General features: G+C 49.9%; 1 protein-coding gene across 1 annotated transcript in view; it reads left to right on the top strand.

Annotated features, from left to right (window-relative positions):
- PLCB1 (phospholipase C beta 1) overlaps positions 1-16,728 on the top strand; it is a 990,679-nt gene that overhangs the window by 848,941 nt on the left and 125,010 nt on the right. The gene's annotated exons all lie outside the window — the stretch shown is intronic.

Here is a 16,728-nt window from a genome sequence, read left to right as displayed (position 1 = left end):
TGTTGTGTACGGTGGGAGCCGTTGCCCGCGAAAACTGACCCTTGGGATCTCTGTGGGCTCTGACGGATGCCCTATCCCCGCGTTGGGCTTCCGTTTCGCTCTCTGGGCTTGCTGGTGGAACAAGGCGTGGAATCTTGTCCCCAGTTGGCTAATTGACAAGGGGCATGAAGCAGTCCTCGCCCTAGGGTCCAGGCACACTGACTGTGCACGGCCTCCGGACTGGATTCCCGCTGTCGGCACCGGCGGGCTACAACCCTGCCCCGGTCCACTTAAGGTCTTCCGCAACCGGATCTCCGTTGCCTGTGGCCCTACTCTGCCATCTACCACCTAGTCAACTCAGGCAGTCCAGTAGTCCGGGAGCTCCAACCCCCGACTACCACTCCACTCCTCTCACTTCCTCTGTCTACACTTGTCTCTCTAACTCCAACTGACGTGTCCCTCCCCTGACACCTCAGGACCCCTAGGTGGGCGTTCTCATCCGCCTGGTCCCTCCCACTGGTGTGTCCCTATTGTCATGGGGGGGTGACTAGGCTTTGGTGGCTGGTGTTACCTGTGTGTGGTGTTGTGTTGGTATGCCAAGGAGGATGGAGTCCTGCTCCAGGAAGATTTGTGCAGTCTCTGTGACAACCTGGTTTTGCCAGGGCGTCACAGTAGCTTGCCACAGTAGCCACTTCTGATAAAGTAGCCTGCCACACCAGCCACATACCAGCAGTGTGTGGTACAATAGCTTGCATGCTAGCCACATACAAGCACTATATAGATCACTTGACTGGCTATAACAGCTGGATGGATGCAGATTGCATGACTCTGCTTAGAGTAAATAATATATTGTGAGTGTGCAGTCCGCCCCCGCACGGCTGTAGCTGGAGATTTAATAGCAGTCGTCTGCACTGAAATGACTTCTCTTAATTGTAAGGATAAAAATACTCTGAATTTCCTGTGAATTATAAATGACTTGTTGCAGTCTGACCTACATTCGCTGGGATGATAACGCACACACGCTGGGAAAGTTCTATTCCAAGAAATGCCATGTTTCTGCCCTGGTACAGGGGACATTAGTGTGAATGAGGGCATAAGACTAAACCTGACTCACACCGGCCTCCCAGGACCCCCGATCTAGGACACCTGTCACTGGAGATGCTATTTTAGGAGGACATTATTCATCTCTGACCTTTCATTAGTAAAGAAAAGTGAGAACCTGTAGCTCTAATGTGGAGCATGATGAGCTCTTAATTCCTCTATATTACTACCTGCGATAACCTTGGGCCTTCTATGTGGTGGTGAACTGGCACGCGATAATCCAGAAATTCTAAACTCCCAGCATGCATGAGTGAAGTATAATTTGGAAATGAGACTCACATGTTTAAACAGAACCTTTAAACCTTTTATCCTAAAAAAATACTTTATATACTTTGGTGATGCAGTAAATACTTTTGGGTTCAGTCATAGAGAGCAGAGCTTTTGCTAGTATCAGTCACTGTCACTCAAGTTCAGGCACGATTCTTTTTTTAACTTAGTCATGCCAGCAGCATTGTAATTGATTACAGCACAGGTCCTTCAAGACAACTTCTCTGCGGAGTTCCACCCATTACGTTTATGTGACACCCTGGACAAGCCAGGGGTCACAGGTAATGACATCACCACACCCTACACCCCGGTTAGGCACACCTAAGCTAGACCTGAAATCCTTGTTGCCTTCCTCCAGGGGCTGATGTCCACACCAGGGGGTGGAGCCAGACGGTTGGTCTCCGCCCACCAAGGAGTTCACAGTCCTGGAGGCGGGAAAACCAGGAGATTAGGTTTGGAGTTTGAAGTAGAAGGAGGGAAAGTAGTGAAAGAGAAAAAGTGACAGTTTGAAAGACCGAAGTTGGTCCGGGTGTGTGCCCCGGACCGAGACAGCAAGGTTAGCAGACGGCGGTGATCGTCTGCAGGAGTGGCCTATCGGAGGTGCCGTGAGGACCGTGGATGGGTGGTGACCCGGCGGTACCGGACCGGTACACAAGGAGAAGCCAGCACCATTGGCAGGGGCCTTTCGGATCCCGGCAAGGCTAGGAGTCGCCGTGAATTTGCCAAATCCGTCAGTGAAGGGGACCTCCGGGTCTCCAATCAACTAAGTCCCGATTGAAGGCAACCGTCCAACCATATGAGAGAGACACCGCCACCGCCAAGGCACCAGTTTCTCAGGGCCAACGCCTGCGGGCAAAGAGGGGCTCCTCCGGCCCATATCCAAGTCGGGGAGCGGGTTACCGGTGGGAATCCATCGCTACCAACATTGAACATAGGTGCAGGGAAAGAGACAGTCACCGTTACCTACCGGGGAAAAGCAACAGCAGCCGTCCGTGGGAACCGTCTTTCCAGCCCTGTGTTTTACCGAGAACAGTGTCATCGTCTCAGGCTGAGTGAGTACCACCGTGCCGTGAGGCACAGCGCTGCCCCCGCGACCCTGCACCTCACCAAGCCCTGCACCGGGCCTGCCACCCCTCATCCTCCACCCTATCACTGGGCCCCGGGACAACCAACCCCTACCCACGGAGGGGAGAACTAACAACTTTGCTGCTCCCTGTCACCGCTCCCGGGATCCCCATACAGAGCAGCGGTGGTGTTACCAAAAATCATCACAACCGTGGGTGGCGTCACGGACAATATCCATAAATCCCCAAAACCAAACCCCTTTTCACTCACAGGCGAGGAGCGCCGCTCGAGTCCCCGGGACCCGGCCCATCGCTCGAGCCACCGAGCAGCAGCGGCCGCAGCAGCAGCGGCAGCCGGACCCGAGCAGTGGGAGAGCGCAGCGTCCCCTCCTCCGCCCGTGACAGTTACATAATCGTGTCATCAGCACAGGTCCTGCACAACCACTTATCTTCTGATTATGACAGATCCTTCCACATCCCTTCTCTGCTGAGATCCACCCATTACGGTCACATAATCGTGTCATCAGCACAGGTCCTGCATAACCACTTCTCTTCTGATTATGACAGGTCCTTCAACATCCCTTCTCTTCTGAGCTGCACCCATTACGCTCACATAATCGTGTCATCAGCACAGGTCCTGCATAACCACTTCTCTTCTGATTATCACAGGCCCTTCAACATCAGTTGTCTGCAGAGAAATGATGAAGAAGAACATGTGCTGATGTTATGATCATATGACCGTTATGGGCAGAGCTCAGCAGATAAGTGATACTGAAGGACCTATGGTAATCACCAGAAGAGAAGTTGTGGTGAAGAACCAGTGCTGATGTCACGATCATGTGACCATAATGGGCGGAGCTCTGCAGAGAAGTGATGTTGAAGTACATGTGGTGTAATCAATTACAATGCTGGCGGCATGACTGAGTTAAAAAAATAATTATGCCTGAACTTGAGTGACAGTGACTGATCCCAGCAAAAGCTCCTCCCCTATGACTGAAACCTAAGCTATTTACTGCATCACCAAAGTATATAAAGTATTCTTTTAAGGTAAATACATGGATTTTCATTTTTTAAACCATGTCGTTGATGCACATTGCATCATTTAAAACACATTGGGCCAGTTTAATATCAAAAAACGACATGACAGGTTCCCTTTACATCAGAGGCTGAGCAAAAAATAGTACAATGGCTCCCTGGTTAGCACTGTTGCTTTGCAGAGCTGGGGTTCCTGGGTAAAAATCCCAAGGACAACATCTGCAAGAGGTTTGTATCTTCTCCATGTGGGTTTCCTCCCACACTCCAAAGAAATACTGATAGGGAATTTAGTGAGCCCCAATGGGTGTGTGGCGCCCTGGACTAGCCAGGTTGTCACAGGTACTACACCAACACACCCCACACCCCGGCTAGGCACATCTAGGTCAAACACAAATCCTTGTTGCCTTCCTCCAGGGGCTGATGTCCACACCAGGGGGTGGGCCAGGCGGTTGGCCCCGCCCACCGAGGAGTACACAGTCCTGGAGGCGGGAAAAGTAGTCAGATAAGTTTTAGAGAGTGAAGTGGTAGTAGAGGAGACTGACGGTGTCCGGGTGTGTGGCCCGGGCACATACAGCAAGGTTGGCGGACGGTGGTGACCGTCTGCAGGAGAGGCTGATTGGAGTGAACCATAAGGACCGGGGACGGGCGGTGGCCCGCTGGTACCAGATCAGGGAGTGAAGAGAAGCCAGCACCATTCGGCAGGGCCTACGGACCCCGACCAGGTTTGGAGTCGCCGTAAAACCGGTCAAATCCGTTAGCGAAGGGAACCTCCGGGGTTTCCCAGCAGTCAAGACCCGATTGAAGGCAACAGCTCACGCCGTAAAGGGAAACACAGTCACGGCCAAGGCTACAGTTCCCAGGGACAGAGCCTGCGGGCAAAAGGGGCTCCCTCAGCATCCATCCAAGCTGGGGAGCGGGTTACCGGCGGGAAGCCATTGGAACCGTAAACACAACACAGGTGCAGGGAAAGGCAGTCACCATCAACCTACCAGGAGGAGAACAACCGCAGCCGCCTGTGGGACCCGTCCAACCAGCCGTTTGTTTGACCAGAGACTCCTTGTAAATTACTGGCTGAGTGAGTACCACCGTGCCGTGCGGCACAGCGCTGCCCCCGCGACCCTGCACCTCACCAGGCCCCGTAACCCACCTGTCATCCCCAAACCCTCACCAGGGCCCCGGGACAACCAACCCCCCTACCCACGGAGGGGAGAACCAACATCCAAGCTGCTCCCTGTCATCGCTCCCGGGATCCCCGTCCAGAGCAGCGGTGGTGTCACAACTTCACCACAACCGTGGGTGGCGTCACGGACAATATCCCCAAAACACACACCAACCCCACTTTCACTCACGGGCGAGGAACGCCGCTCGAGTCCCCGGGATCCGGCCCACCGCTCGAGCCACCACCGAGCAGCAGCAGCAGCTGGACCCGAGCAGTGGGTGAGCGCAGCGTCCCCTCCTCCGCCCGCGACAACTTGGCGTCACGAACAGGATCTTACTGCTCTGCCGTCTGGTAGAGGTGCGCTTTGTGACCGCCGGAGGTGTCCGGCTGAAAATTTGGAGAAGCCGCCATTTTGGGCGCGAAAAGTCCCCGCTCGAGCGTCTTCCCGAGTAGTGGAGGCGCGAAAGCTGAAACCCCGCCCCTGTAGAGGAGGAGTCGGAAAAAGACTAAGGGGGACGGATGGCGTCTGGCCGCATGTAGCCCGAGGCTATAAAAGCATGGACGCCAGGACCCTGCGGCCATGTTTTTGTTCCTGGAAAAGGCCGCTGCAGCGATGCACCAACCGTCCCACAGCACCGTAGCCCCCCGCGCCCGGGACCGCGTCGTGGGTGGAGGTCCGGACCGCCCAGCTACAACAACGGCTGCAGATCCGCGTGCAGCTCCTCTTGGAGGAGTGGGAGGCCGACATGGCGGAGGTGGTGGCGGCTATAAGGAGACGTGAGGTGGAGGAAGATTTGGAGGAGCGGGTAAGAGACCCACGCCCCTGTATTCCGGAGGGATCGGCCACTGCGGCTGAGGGGCCCGGCCCGCGCCCGCTCACCCTGCTGCCTCCCCCGCTATCCGCGTTAGTCTCTACCGCCCCGCCACTAGGCCCGCTACCCGCCCCACCGATAGCGGTACCCCGCCTGTCCGCCCAAAGCCGACCGACCTGCAGCCGAGGCCCGTGACCGTGCAGCACCGCTCCCTTGGAAGACACCAAAGGCTGAGCCTGTCGGTGAAGATGTACCGGAGGCACCGGTGACTGTGCCTGACCCCGTACCGACCCTGGCAGCCCGTCTCATGCTGGAGGAGGCGGAGGCTCAGCAGGAGAGGATCCCTGTGCCCGTTCCCCACACCTCGGCTGAGGTTGCGTCGGGTCGCCGCTGTAAGGCAGCATCCCAGGCCAAGTCACCGCGGGACCTTCCACCCAGATTGCCAGTGGTGGGCAGCGTCAAGGAGGTCTCGTGGGGCCCGACCCGTGCGCAGGGGCCCGCAGCAGCCCCGTATTGGGACAGGGAGCCGACACTGCTGGGCCTGGAGATTGCCGAGAGGGAGAGGAGGAAGGCGGAGCTGGTGGCCCGCACTATTGAAGAGAAAGAGCGCCTCCGATGAGCCACCTTCCGGGTGCGAGGCCCGAGATATGAAGGACAGGTGCGGAGATTTGATACCCGAAGGGGGTATGGCTTAATTTACGAACCGGGCCTGGAGGCCGACGTTTTCGTGGCTCGAAGAGATGTAAATGACCACTTACCGGAAGACCATCCCAGCTGCAATCTGCTCCCCGGTGACCTCATCAACTACACCCGACATTGTGGGGAGAGGGGATGGTACGCCCTGTGTGTCCGGCTGAGAGTAGGCCAGGGGCTTCAAGCGCCCGCTCAGCCCTCTACCCCGGTCGGTGAGGTGGACCTAAAGTGAAGCCGGCGGTCCTCCACCAAAAAGTTGTCCCCGTTGGGACCATCACCACCGCTGTTGTTAAAAGTTTTGAATGATAAGTGAAGAACAAATAAACCAAAGAAGTTCATCTGATTGCACTGTGATTGAACCGGCCGTTGCCGGCAACTGTTGTCCCCGTAGGGACTGTCTGCAACCGTTGCGTAAGGAACTGCTTACAGACAATCCCGAGAAGTTGCAGGGCAACCACAAACTTAGTGGAATGTAAATAAAAATGCGTTGGCTTGTTACCGTTACCGCCTACGGAGAGGCTGATTTGGGATGATGGGCCTGGAGGAAAGGGATGGCCCAGGCCCGCCACTACCCGAGGAGTACACAGTCCTGGAGGCGGGAAAAGTAGTCAGATAAGTTTTAGAGAGTGAAGTGGTAGTAGAGGAGACTGACGGTGTCCGGGTGTGTGGCCCGGGCACATACAGCAAGGTTGGCGGACGGTGGTGACCGTCTGCAGGAGAGGCTAATTGGAGTGAACCGTAAGGACCGGGGACGGGCGGTGGCCCGCCGGTACCGGATCGGGGAGTGAAGAGAAGCCAGCAGCATTCGGCAGGGCCTACGGACCCCGACCAGGCTAGGAGTCGCCGTAAAACTGGTCAAATCCGTTAGCAAAGGGAACCGCCGGGGTTTCCCAGCAGTCAAGACCCGATTGAAGGCAACAGCTCACACCGTAAAGGGAAACAGTCACCGCCAAGGCTACAGTTCCCAGTGCCAGAGCCTGCGGGCAAAAGGGGCTCCCTCAGCATCCATCCAAGCTGGGGAGCGGGTTACCGGTGGGAAGCCATTGGAACCGTAAACACAACACAGGTGCAAGGAAAGGCAGTCACCATCAACCTACCGGGAGGAGAACAACCGCAGCCGCCTGTGGGACCCGTCCATCTAGCCGTTTGTTTGACCAGAGACTCCTTGTAAATTACTGACTGAGTGAGTACCACCGTGCCGTGCGGCACAGCGCTGCCCCCGCGACCCTGCACCTCACCAGGCCCCGTAACCCGCCTGTCATCCCCAAACCCTCACCGGGACCCCGGGACAACCAACCCCCCTACCCACGGAGGGGAGAACCAACATCCAAGCTATTCCCTGTCATCGCTCCCGGGATCCCCGTCCAGAGCAGCGGTGGTGTCACAACTTCACCACAACCGTGGGTGGCGTCACGGACAATATCCCCAAACCACACACCAACCCCCCTTTCACTCACGGGCGAGGAACGCCGCTCGAGTCCCCGGGATCCGGCCCACCGCTCGAGCCACCACTGAGCAGCAGCAGCCGGACCCGAGCAGTGGGTGAGCGCAGCGTCCCCTCCTCCGCCCGCGACAGGTGCAGAGATGATAATGCCTGTAAAGTGCTGCAGAATATGATGGTGCTATGTAAGGAAGTATAATAAATAGGAAACTGAATTGGGAATATCTGCTAACTTTGTAAGACCGGAAAGTGGGTCACATATTGCGTAGCACGCCGTAGGAATTTCTTTTTTACATGAAGTCACTTTCTTTACCAGAAATATTGCTCCTAGTGAGGCCCATTAGTGTTCGCACACAGTCTGGTGCTGCTTTCATGGCTCCCATAGTGCCGACCACACACAGTATGAGGCCCTCAAAGCCGCCCCACATATACACAGTATGATACCCTCGCAGCCCCGCTACACACACACACACACACACACACACACACACACACACACACACACACACACACATAGTATGATACCCTCGCAGCCCCCCTACACACACACACACACACACAAACTCACACACTCACACACACACACACACACACACACAGTATGATGCCCTCGCAGACCACCCCCCACGCACACGGTACAATTCACCTACGAATTACACACATATTAGTATATAACAGACACAAATCAGTATCCACACACACACGTTAATATCTAGCACAGAACTCAATATGTAATACAAACCTCAGTATAGAGCACACATCAGCATATAAAACACAAATCAGGATATAACTCACGCACATCGGTATACAACACAATCAGTACATATCACACATTAATATATAACGCACACCAGTATATAACTCAATACACATCAGTATGTAACGCACACATCAGTATATAATTAAAACACATCAATATATAACTATCACAATTTGACTGTAGTATAACAAGCTACAGGGACTACTATGCTATCCTTATGCAAGGGGCCCCTAGGCTGTCTCTAACCTCAGGGCTACTCCTAATGGTGGAGATGCCTGTGACCCATGCCTGGCTATGCTCCTGACCGGAACTAATCTGATTCCTCCCTTCCACCAGGGAAGGAAGGGGCAGGAGTGAAATAGTAATACAGATAAAGACAGACAAGGGAAAACCAAAACTCAGACACACTGCACGCACAGAGGAATAGACAATGGGAGACTCCTGAGAAAAGCAAAAGCAGGAAGCAACAAAAAGCTACAAGGGTTAAATTCACAGCCACTCTCAGCAACAAGTACCACAATCACCAGTTAGTCTGGATTACAACACCTCACCAGCTAAGATAAACAATAAATGGCATAGAATGAAGGATCTAGCCAGCATATATAGGAGGGAAGGAGATGTAATTGGCTCCACCACAACATTTGATCAAAGGAGACTAACAAGCAGACTAGCAGATATTAAAGGGGGCTTAACACGCTACGATATCGTTAATGTTTTAACGTCGGGGTCACGTTGTTAGTGACGCACATCCGGCGTCATTAACGATATCACAGCATGTGACACTGACCAGCGACCTTAAGCGACCTCAAAAATGGTGAAAATCGTTCACCATGGAGAGGTCGTCCCAAACTCAAAAATTGGTAAGGGTTGTTGTTCATCGCTCATGCGGCAGCACACATCGCTATGTGTGACACCGCAGGAGCGAGGAACATCTCCTTACCTGCCGCCGGCCCCAATGCGGAAGGAAGGAGGTGGGCGGGATGTTACGTCCTGCTCATCTCCGCCCCTCCGCTTTGATTGGCCGGCCGCTTAGTGACGTTGCGGTGACGTCGCTGTGATGCTGAACGTCCCTCCCCCTTGAAGGAGGGATTGTTCGGCAGTCACAGCGACGCCGCCGACCATGTAAGTACGTGTGTCGCTGCCGTAGCGATAATGTTCGCTACGGCAGCGATCACAAACAATCGCATGCGCGACGGGGGCGGGTACTTATACGCTCGATATCGCTAGAAATTGCTAGCGACATCGCTACCGTGTAAAGCCCCCTTAACTCTTGCTAGCCTACCTATGAACTACAACTCTGCAGGTCGACGCACGAGTCTGCCTGCATTGATCACAGACACCAGAGAAGTTATCTGGTGGAGTGTCAAAATCAGTAGTGTGAACAGATACCGATGCTACCATGACAGCCGGCAAAATTTGCAAAATTGTCCTTGTGACAATAACACACATCAGTATATTACTCACACACACCAGTATATAACTCACACACATCAATATATAACACGCACATCAGTATACAATACAATCAGTATATATCAGACACACATTAATATATAACATAAATATATAACTCACACACCAGTATATAACACACATTACTATAAAATACAGTCACTATATATCACACACATAAATAAATTCAAAAAAGTTATTTTTTTCTCATTAATGTACACTCTGCACCCCATCTTGACAGGAAAAAAACAAATGTAGAAATTTTTGCAAATTCATTAAATAAGTAAAACTGAAATATCACATGGTCATAAGTATTCAGACCTTTTGCTCAGTATTGAGTAGAAGCACCCTTTTGAGCTAGTACAGCCATGAGTCTTCTTGGGAATGATGCAACAAGTTTTTCACACCTGGATTTGGGGATCCTCTCCCATTCTTCCTTTCAGATCCTCTCCTGTTCCGTCAGATTGGATGGTGAATGTTGGTGGACAGCCATTTTCAGGTCTCTCCAGAGATGCTCAATTGGGTTTAGGTCAGGGCTCTGGCTGGGCCAGTCAAGAATGGTCACAGAGTTGTTCTGAAGCCACTGCTTTGTTATTTTAGCTCTGCGCTTAGGATCATTGTCTTGTTGGAAGGTGAACCTTTGGATAAGTCTGAGGTCCAGAGCACTCTGGAAGAGGTTTTCTTCCAGTATATCTCTCTACTTGGCTGCATTCATCTTTCCTTCAATTGCAACTGTAGCACCCCATGGGGCAGGCGGTTAACCTACTCGTCGCCGGGCCGTCGACTGTCGCAGTCAGGGGTTGCCTAGCCCGGCTCCGTTGCCCCAAGGCATACAGAATATGGCTGGGGAAAGATGATGGGGGTAGTAGTGAGGTAATTGTCGTGATGCCACCTGTGGTATGCAGCCAGGGAATGGGTCGCCGCTGCTGTCGGTGTCCTCTGGGGGCAGATGGTGGTAGCAGCTATAGATGGTATCGCTCCCCACAGGTGCAGCGGGCCCCGGGGAGGATGATGAGGGGAGCAGTAATGGCGTGCACCGAGGCAACGAGCAGCGGTGCCAGTAATGAAGATACAGAGTCTATGGCTGCAGTTCCAGGTTATTTACTCACTTTTAGTGCTGTGCCACCCACCCGGGTAATACCAGTTACTTGCTGTGATGGGTTCCGTTGAACCCAAACCCATTTAGAGATCAGTCCAGTGTGGTGTTTGGTGGGTTCCCTCCTTGTAACGCCTGTGCTGTGGATCCCCTGGCTTGAAGCTACGAGGGGACCCTGGGTTTCACGAGTAGAACTCTTGTCCCTATATGCAGGTGCCATGGGTCCACTATGGGGTCTGAAGTCATCCAAGGTCCCGGATCCTATATGGCACTGTGCTCGAGGGCACTTTGTGGCCAGGGAGGCTTGAAACTTTCCCCGTCCAGGCAGATTCTGGAAAACCAACGTGGAGTATGATCTTCACTAGGATCCTGCCGCCCTGTGTGGCGTTGATTCCGTGGGGAGCAGAGATCACTCTCCCCATGGCAATCGTGAGAGCTTCTCCTCCTTCCCACCGGAGCACTTGTAAGATGCGACTGCTTCTTTCCTCTCTAACTGTTCTGGTGGCTCCTGACTTCCCCTGCTGGCTCCACCTACCCCCTCCCAGGTTATAGTGGGACTGGGGCCCCTGTGTGAGGGCATTCTGTAAATGCCACTCTGTAGGCAGCCCCTTTATTACCCTACCCTAGCTCAGTCCCTAGTGGGAATAAGGGCAACCTGGTGTGTATTTGAGTGTGTAATGTGGTGAAACTGGGATTGACCTCCTCAGGATCCGGGTTTGCATTACACCCAAATTTGGGTACAATACTCTGTGGCGACTGAAGACTCAGGGGCGCCACACAACCAGTCGTCCGGTCCCTGAAGTTGAAAAACGCCCCCATAGCATGATGCTATGATGGGACGGCACGGTGGCTCAGTGGTTAGCACTGCAGCCTTGCAGCACTGGGGTCCTGGGTTCAATTCCCACCAAGGACACCATCTGCAAGGAGTTTGTATGTTCTCCCCGTGTTTGCGTGGGTTTCCTCTGGGTACTCCGGTTTCCTCCCACACTCCAAAAACTTACAGTTAGGAACCTTCGATTGTGAGCCCCAATGGGGACAGTGTTGCCAATGTATGTAAAGTGCTATGGATTTAATAGCGCTATATAAATGAATAAATTATTATTATTATTATTATTATTATTATGTTGCCACCACCATGTTTCACTGTTGAGTTTGTATAGGGCAGGGGATGAGCAGTGCCTGTTTTCTCCACACATACTGCTTAGAATTATCACCAAAAAGTTCTATCTTCATCTCATCAGACCAGAGATAGTCTGGGAGTTCTTCATGTGTTCTTTTGCAAACTCTATGTGGGCTTTCATATGTCTTGCACTGAGTAGAGGCTTTCATTGGGCCAGTCTGCCATAAAGGCCCGACTGGTGGAGTTCCCTACAGTCTGAAAGCACAATTTAATGCTACCATAGTCCCCACACAAAGTATTATACTCCTTCAGCCCCACACATATAATGATTGCTTATGCACACACAAAATATGATACAAGAAAGTCCCCACCAACCACCCCCACAGCATTATGCGCCCACAGTCCCCTCACATAGTATACAGTTTGATGCCCCCACACAAGCATCACACCGCTGTCACTACACTACTAGCTGCTCCTGAGTTACTTGTCTGTACTATCAGTCTAGATAGCTCCTGAAAACCTCACAAGACCTTCAGGTCAGATGTCATTCTCAAGTCACATGACTTGAAGGTCCTTGCAGGGCCTCTTAACTCTATTTACATGGTGAAGTAAGGACCTGTCAGCTTTTTGGTTCACCATTATATTCAACTGTATCTTTTTTGTAATGTCATGACATACCCATGGCCGAGTGGAACAGCTCCCCAAATTCAGGATTGTTCCACTGTATCCAGGACAATTGAGAGGAATACATTTTTGTTAATTTTTTTGCAGCCGTATGTCATATGGACATTCAGTTCAAATTTAATTGTGATTATAGCACATATGAAGCGCAAAGATGACAATGTATTAGTATTTTCAGTACACAAAACAAATCATCTCTTTCTTAAGCCCATCTGAAGGCAGCAAGTCAGATTTATCTTAGTAGATTGGTAAATGCATGTCACAACCACTAGATGGCGAAAAAGTCTATTTCCTATGAAGTCTAAATCTTCTGCAGTTATAGTCATTTACAGAAGACTTCTTTTATTACAAATGTCTTCTACAATGTGAGATTCATAAGTTCTATCATTAACAATATCACAATCATGGTGTCCCATTTCTAATATAACTAAGATTTGTATACTATGTAGATAAAACTATTGGAACACATCTTTTAGGCCGGGTTCACGGGTCAGGTTTTTTCTCATATGAAAAATTGGCAGGTTGGTGTGTGTATCTGGGTAGATGTGTCAGATCCATTTTTGGCCATTTTGTCAGTTTTAACAATTAATGAGGCATTCATATTTGTCATCCCTCCACCCCCCACCAAAAAAATTCAAGGCTTCTCCTATTAAATCCACAATAAAAACAGCACTCAGATTACAGATACAGTCATGGGCAAAACTTTTGGCACCATTCAAATTGTTCCAGAAAATAAAGTATTTCAGAAATTTATTGTAATTGCACATGGTTTGTTATACACATGCTTATTTCCTTTGCGTATATTGGAAGACAAAAAGTGAAAGAAAAAAAAAGGCATATTGGACATAATTTCACACAAAGCTCCAAAAATGGGCCAGAAAAACGTATTGGCACCTTTTCAAAATTGGGTGTGAACAACTCATTTCAAGCATGTTTCCAGCTTGTTCAGACTCACCTGTGGCAAGTAACAGGTGTGGGCAATATGAAAATCACACCTGAAAGCAGATAAAAAGGGGAGAAGTTGACTAAATCTTTGCATTTTGTGTCTGTGTGTGCCACACTAAGCATGGAGAACAGAAAGAGGAGAACAGAACTGTGTAGACTTGAGAACCAAAATTGTTGAAAAATATCAACAATCTCAAGGTACGTGAGTAAGCCAAAATCCTTCCTGGAAGAAGTCCTGTGGACAGATGAGATCAAGATAGAACTTTTTGGTAAAGCGCAGGACTCTACTGTCACATGGCATTGAACACCTGAGAAGAGATTTTTAAATTACTGTTGGGAGAAGGCGCCTTCAAATGTGAGAGACCTGGAGCAGTTTGCAAAAGAAGAGTGGTCCAAAATTCCAGTAGAGAGGTATAAAAAGATTGCTGCTGGTTATAAGAAGCGATGATTGCAGTTATTTATTCCAAAGGGGTGTGCAACCAAATATCAAGTTGAGATTAGCAACAATGACTGTGCCCAAATAGCATCCAAGTGCTTTCCTTTTTTCACACTTAGATGTGCAACTTTACTACGCAACCTGGGTCAAAGTAGGTCATTTCTCCGCAATAAAATGACTCATAAAAAGGCACATTGATTGTAATGTGTCTGTGAGCTATATGTTATAGAAATAAAGAAATAGCACATGTAGAAAAAAACTGATTTATTGAGAAAGCCCTTGATCATTGACTTCATGTTTCTCAATCAGTTCCAATGCAACAGATTGTAAGATCTCAAACCATGTTAGGGAAGGGGTCCCAGACTGCAGAGGGGTCAGACTTTTTCCCTTCCCTGTACACCCTCTCTTAGCACAGTTTAGGAATGGACCACAACATAAGTGCAAAAGAGGGGGATGCTCTGTGGCTTTGTTGCAAAGCAACTAGATATGTTACAGGCCACACCTATTTTACTGCCTTTTTTTGTCCATCCCACTGTCTCACCCCTCCCCGTTGGTTTAGCAAGTTGGTACCTCCCCAGCCTTAATAGGTTGGCAATGAGCGCTCCCCTCCCTCTTTTCCGGTACCTGCTGACTGAACCACCCAGCTCCAAGCCATGCAGTCTAGTGATGGGCAGTCCAGCTCTTTTTGGTGATCTGGTTCCCATGGCTCCGCTCACCAAAAAGAGCTGGCTCATTCGGATCGTTCTTGGCTCCCTATTAAATATTTGTTCACCCCTGATGAACACATATTTAAGATTATAGTAACGCCGCTAAAACCCCGCCCACCCGTGGCTAAACCCCGCCCATTTCTAAGAAAGAAAATCTTATTTTTTGGTGGTGGGGTCTCTTTGTTTTCATAGTTCACTAAATATATATATAGTGGTCCTCCCCACCCCGGGTTTCAAACTCTTCAAGCTGTGAGCCATAGGCTGTATTGTCAAGGATAAGATATTTCTCTGGCTAGGTCTCTAATTGATGTTCTTCTTGTTTAAATAAGTTGCACTAATACGGTATTTGGGTTACTCGTTACTGTGCAAGTTTTTCCCCATTGACTTGCATCACACGGTATTCAGAACAAATAAACGAGTATTGGACAGTACTCCTTATGAGTATTGCGAGTACGAATAGTTAGGTACTCGCTCAACTCTAGTGTGGACACCTGCATAGAACAAAAAACCCCACAGTATTTATGCAACTTGTGTACAACATTACAAACACAAAAAAGCGATATGTCACATAGTGAAGCTAACATAATAATGAGAAAATTTTGGCTGCTATGACTATGAAAGAATAAAAAATAAATGCACAGATTCCAACTAGAGATTAGTATGTCAAACAGATGACATTGTGCCAGTCCTGGCTAATCAAAAGCAGCACTGGGAACATCAGAAGGTAAGAAATTTGCGGCCTCCTGTCCAGCCACCAGATACCATTGACCTGAACTGACGCTGAACCCGACGCTGGACCTAATACTGGACCTGATGCTGGACCTGACGCTATAGCCAAGCTGGACCTGACACTGGACCCGATGCTGGACCTGAGTTGCAACAGGAACATCAGAAGGTAAGAGAGACCTCCCGTCCAGTCACCAGATACCACATACACCATGCCCGCCACATAGTTTCTCCATGTTTTTGATCTGTAAAAGTTAGGTTGTATGGATATGTCTTCTGTGAAGTGGTTCATCACTTCTCTATTTGGCTGTGACTGAGAAGTCTGGATTCATTAACTGCCTGATTGCATTGTGCTCAGTTTGGTAGAAGAAGGATTATGTTGTTGGATAAGGATAAGGTTGTTTTTTAGGGGTTCACATTGCCCATATGGTTCAATTAAAGGGAAATATTAATTCTTCTGCATGCCAAGATATTTTATGCAGATTTATATGTTTGACTTTGTGAGAACAGTTTGGGGAATTACATTTTCTATTCCTATATGTCTGTGCCCCAGTGCACAATGCACAGTCCATAAAGGCATGGGTGGGTGAGTTTGATGTGGAAGAACATGACCGGCTGCACAGAGCTCTGACCTCGACCTCATCAAACACCTTTGGGATGAACTAGTATAAAGAATGTGAGTCAAAGCCTCATCCAACATCAGTGTCTAATGTCACAAATGCTTTTCTGGATGAATGAGTAAAAATTCCCAGTTACCTACAAAGTCATGTAGAAATGTTCCCCAGAAGAGTGGAAGCTTTAAAGGACAGACCAGCTTCATATTGATGCCTATGGATTTAGCATGGGATGTCATAAAAGGGACTGTAGATATAGCGTGTAAAGTGGTGCGGTGCAGTAGCTGTGGGCAAGGTACACATCTTTTATGCCCTGGCATGTTACATGAAGATGTGGGTCTTGCCTTGGTGGACTTGTACTATAGGGGCGATACACCCTTGCAGGCTGCATAATGCCGGTGCCTTCAGCTGGCCAGGACCATATGTTGGACAGCTGAATGAGAGACACCACTATTCAAAAATTAACTTTTTACTGAATGATAACTTGGTAGGGATTATGTACAGAGCTTCACAAATGTTTCCTTTGCAACACAGATAATTTTCATACAGGCTCTTTGCTTCTCCACACACAATCTCTTTACTTCCTCAAACTCACTTGTCGCTGCTTCAACAAATCTCAACTCCTTCACCATAACCCAGC

This window comes from Anomaloglossus baeobatrachus, chromosome 3 (assembly GCF_048569485.1).
Source record: "Anomaloglossus baeobatrachus isolate aAnoBae1 chromosome 3, aAnoBae1.hap1, whole genome shotgun sequence".
NCBI lineage: Eukaryota > Metazoa > Chordata > Amphibia > Anura > Aromobatidae > Anomaloglossus > Anomaloglossus baeobatrachus.
This window is presented reverse-complemented; position numbering and strand designations above follow the sequence as displayed.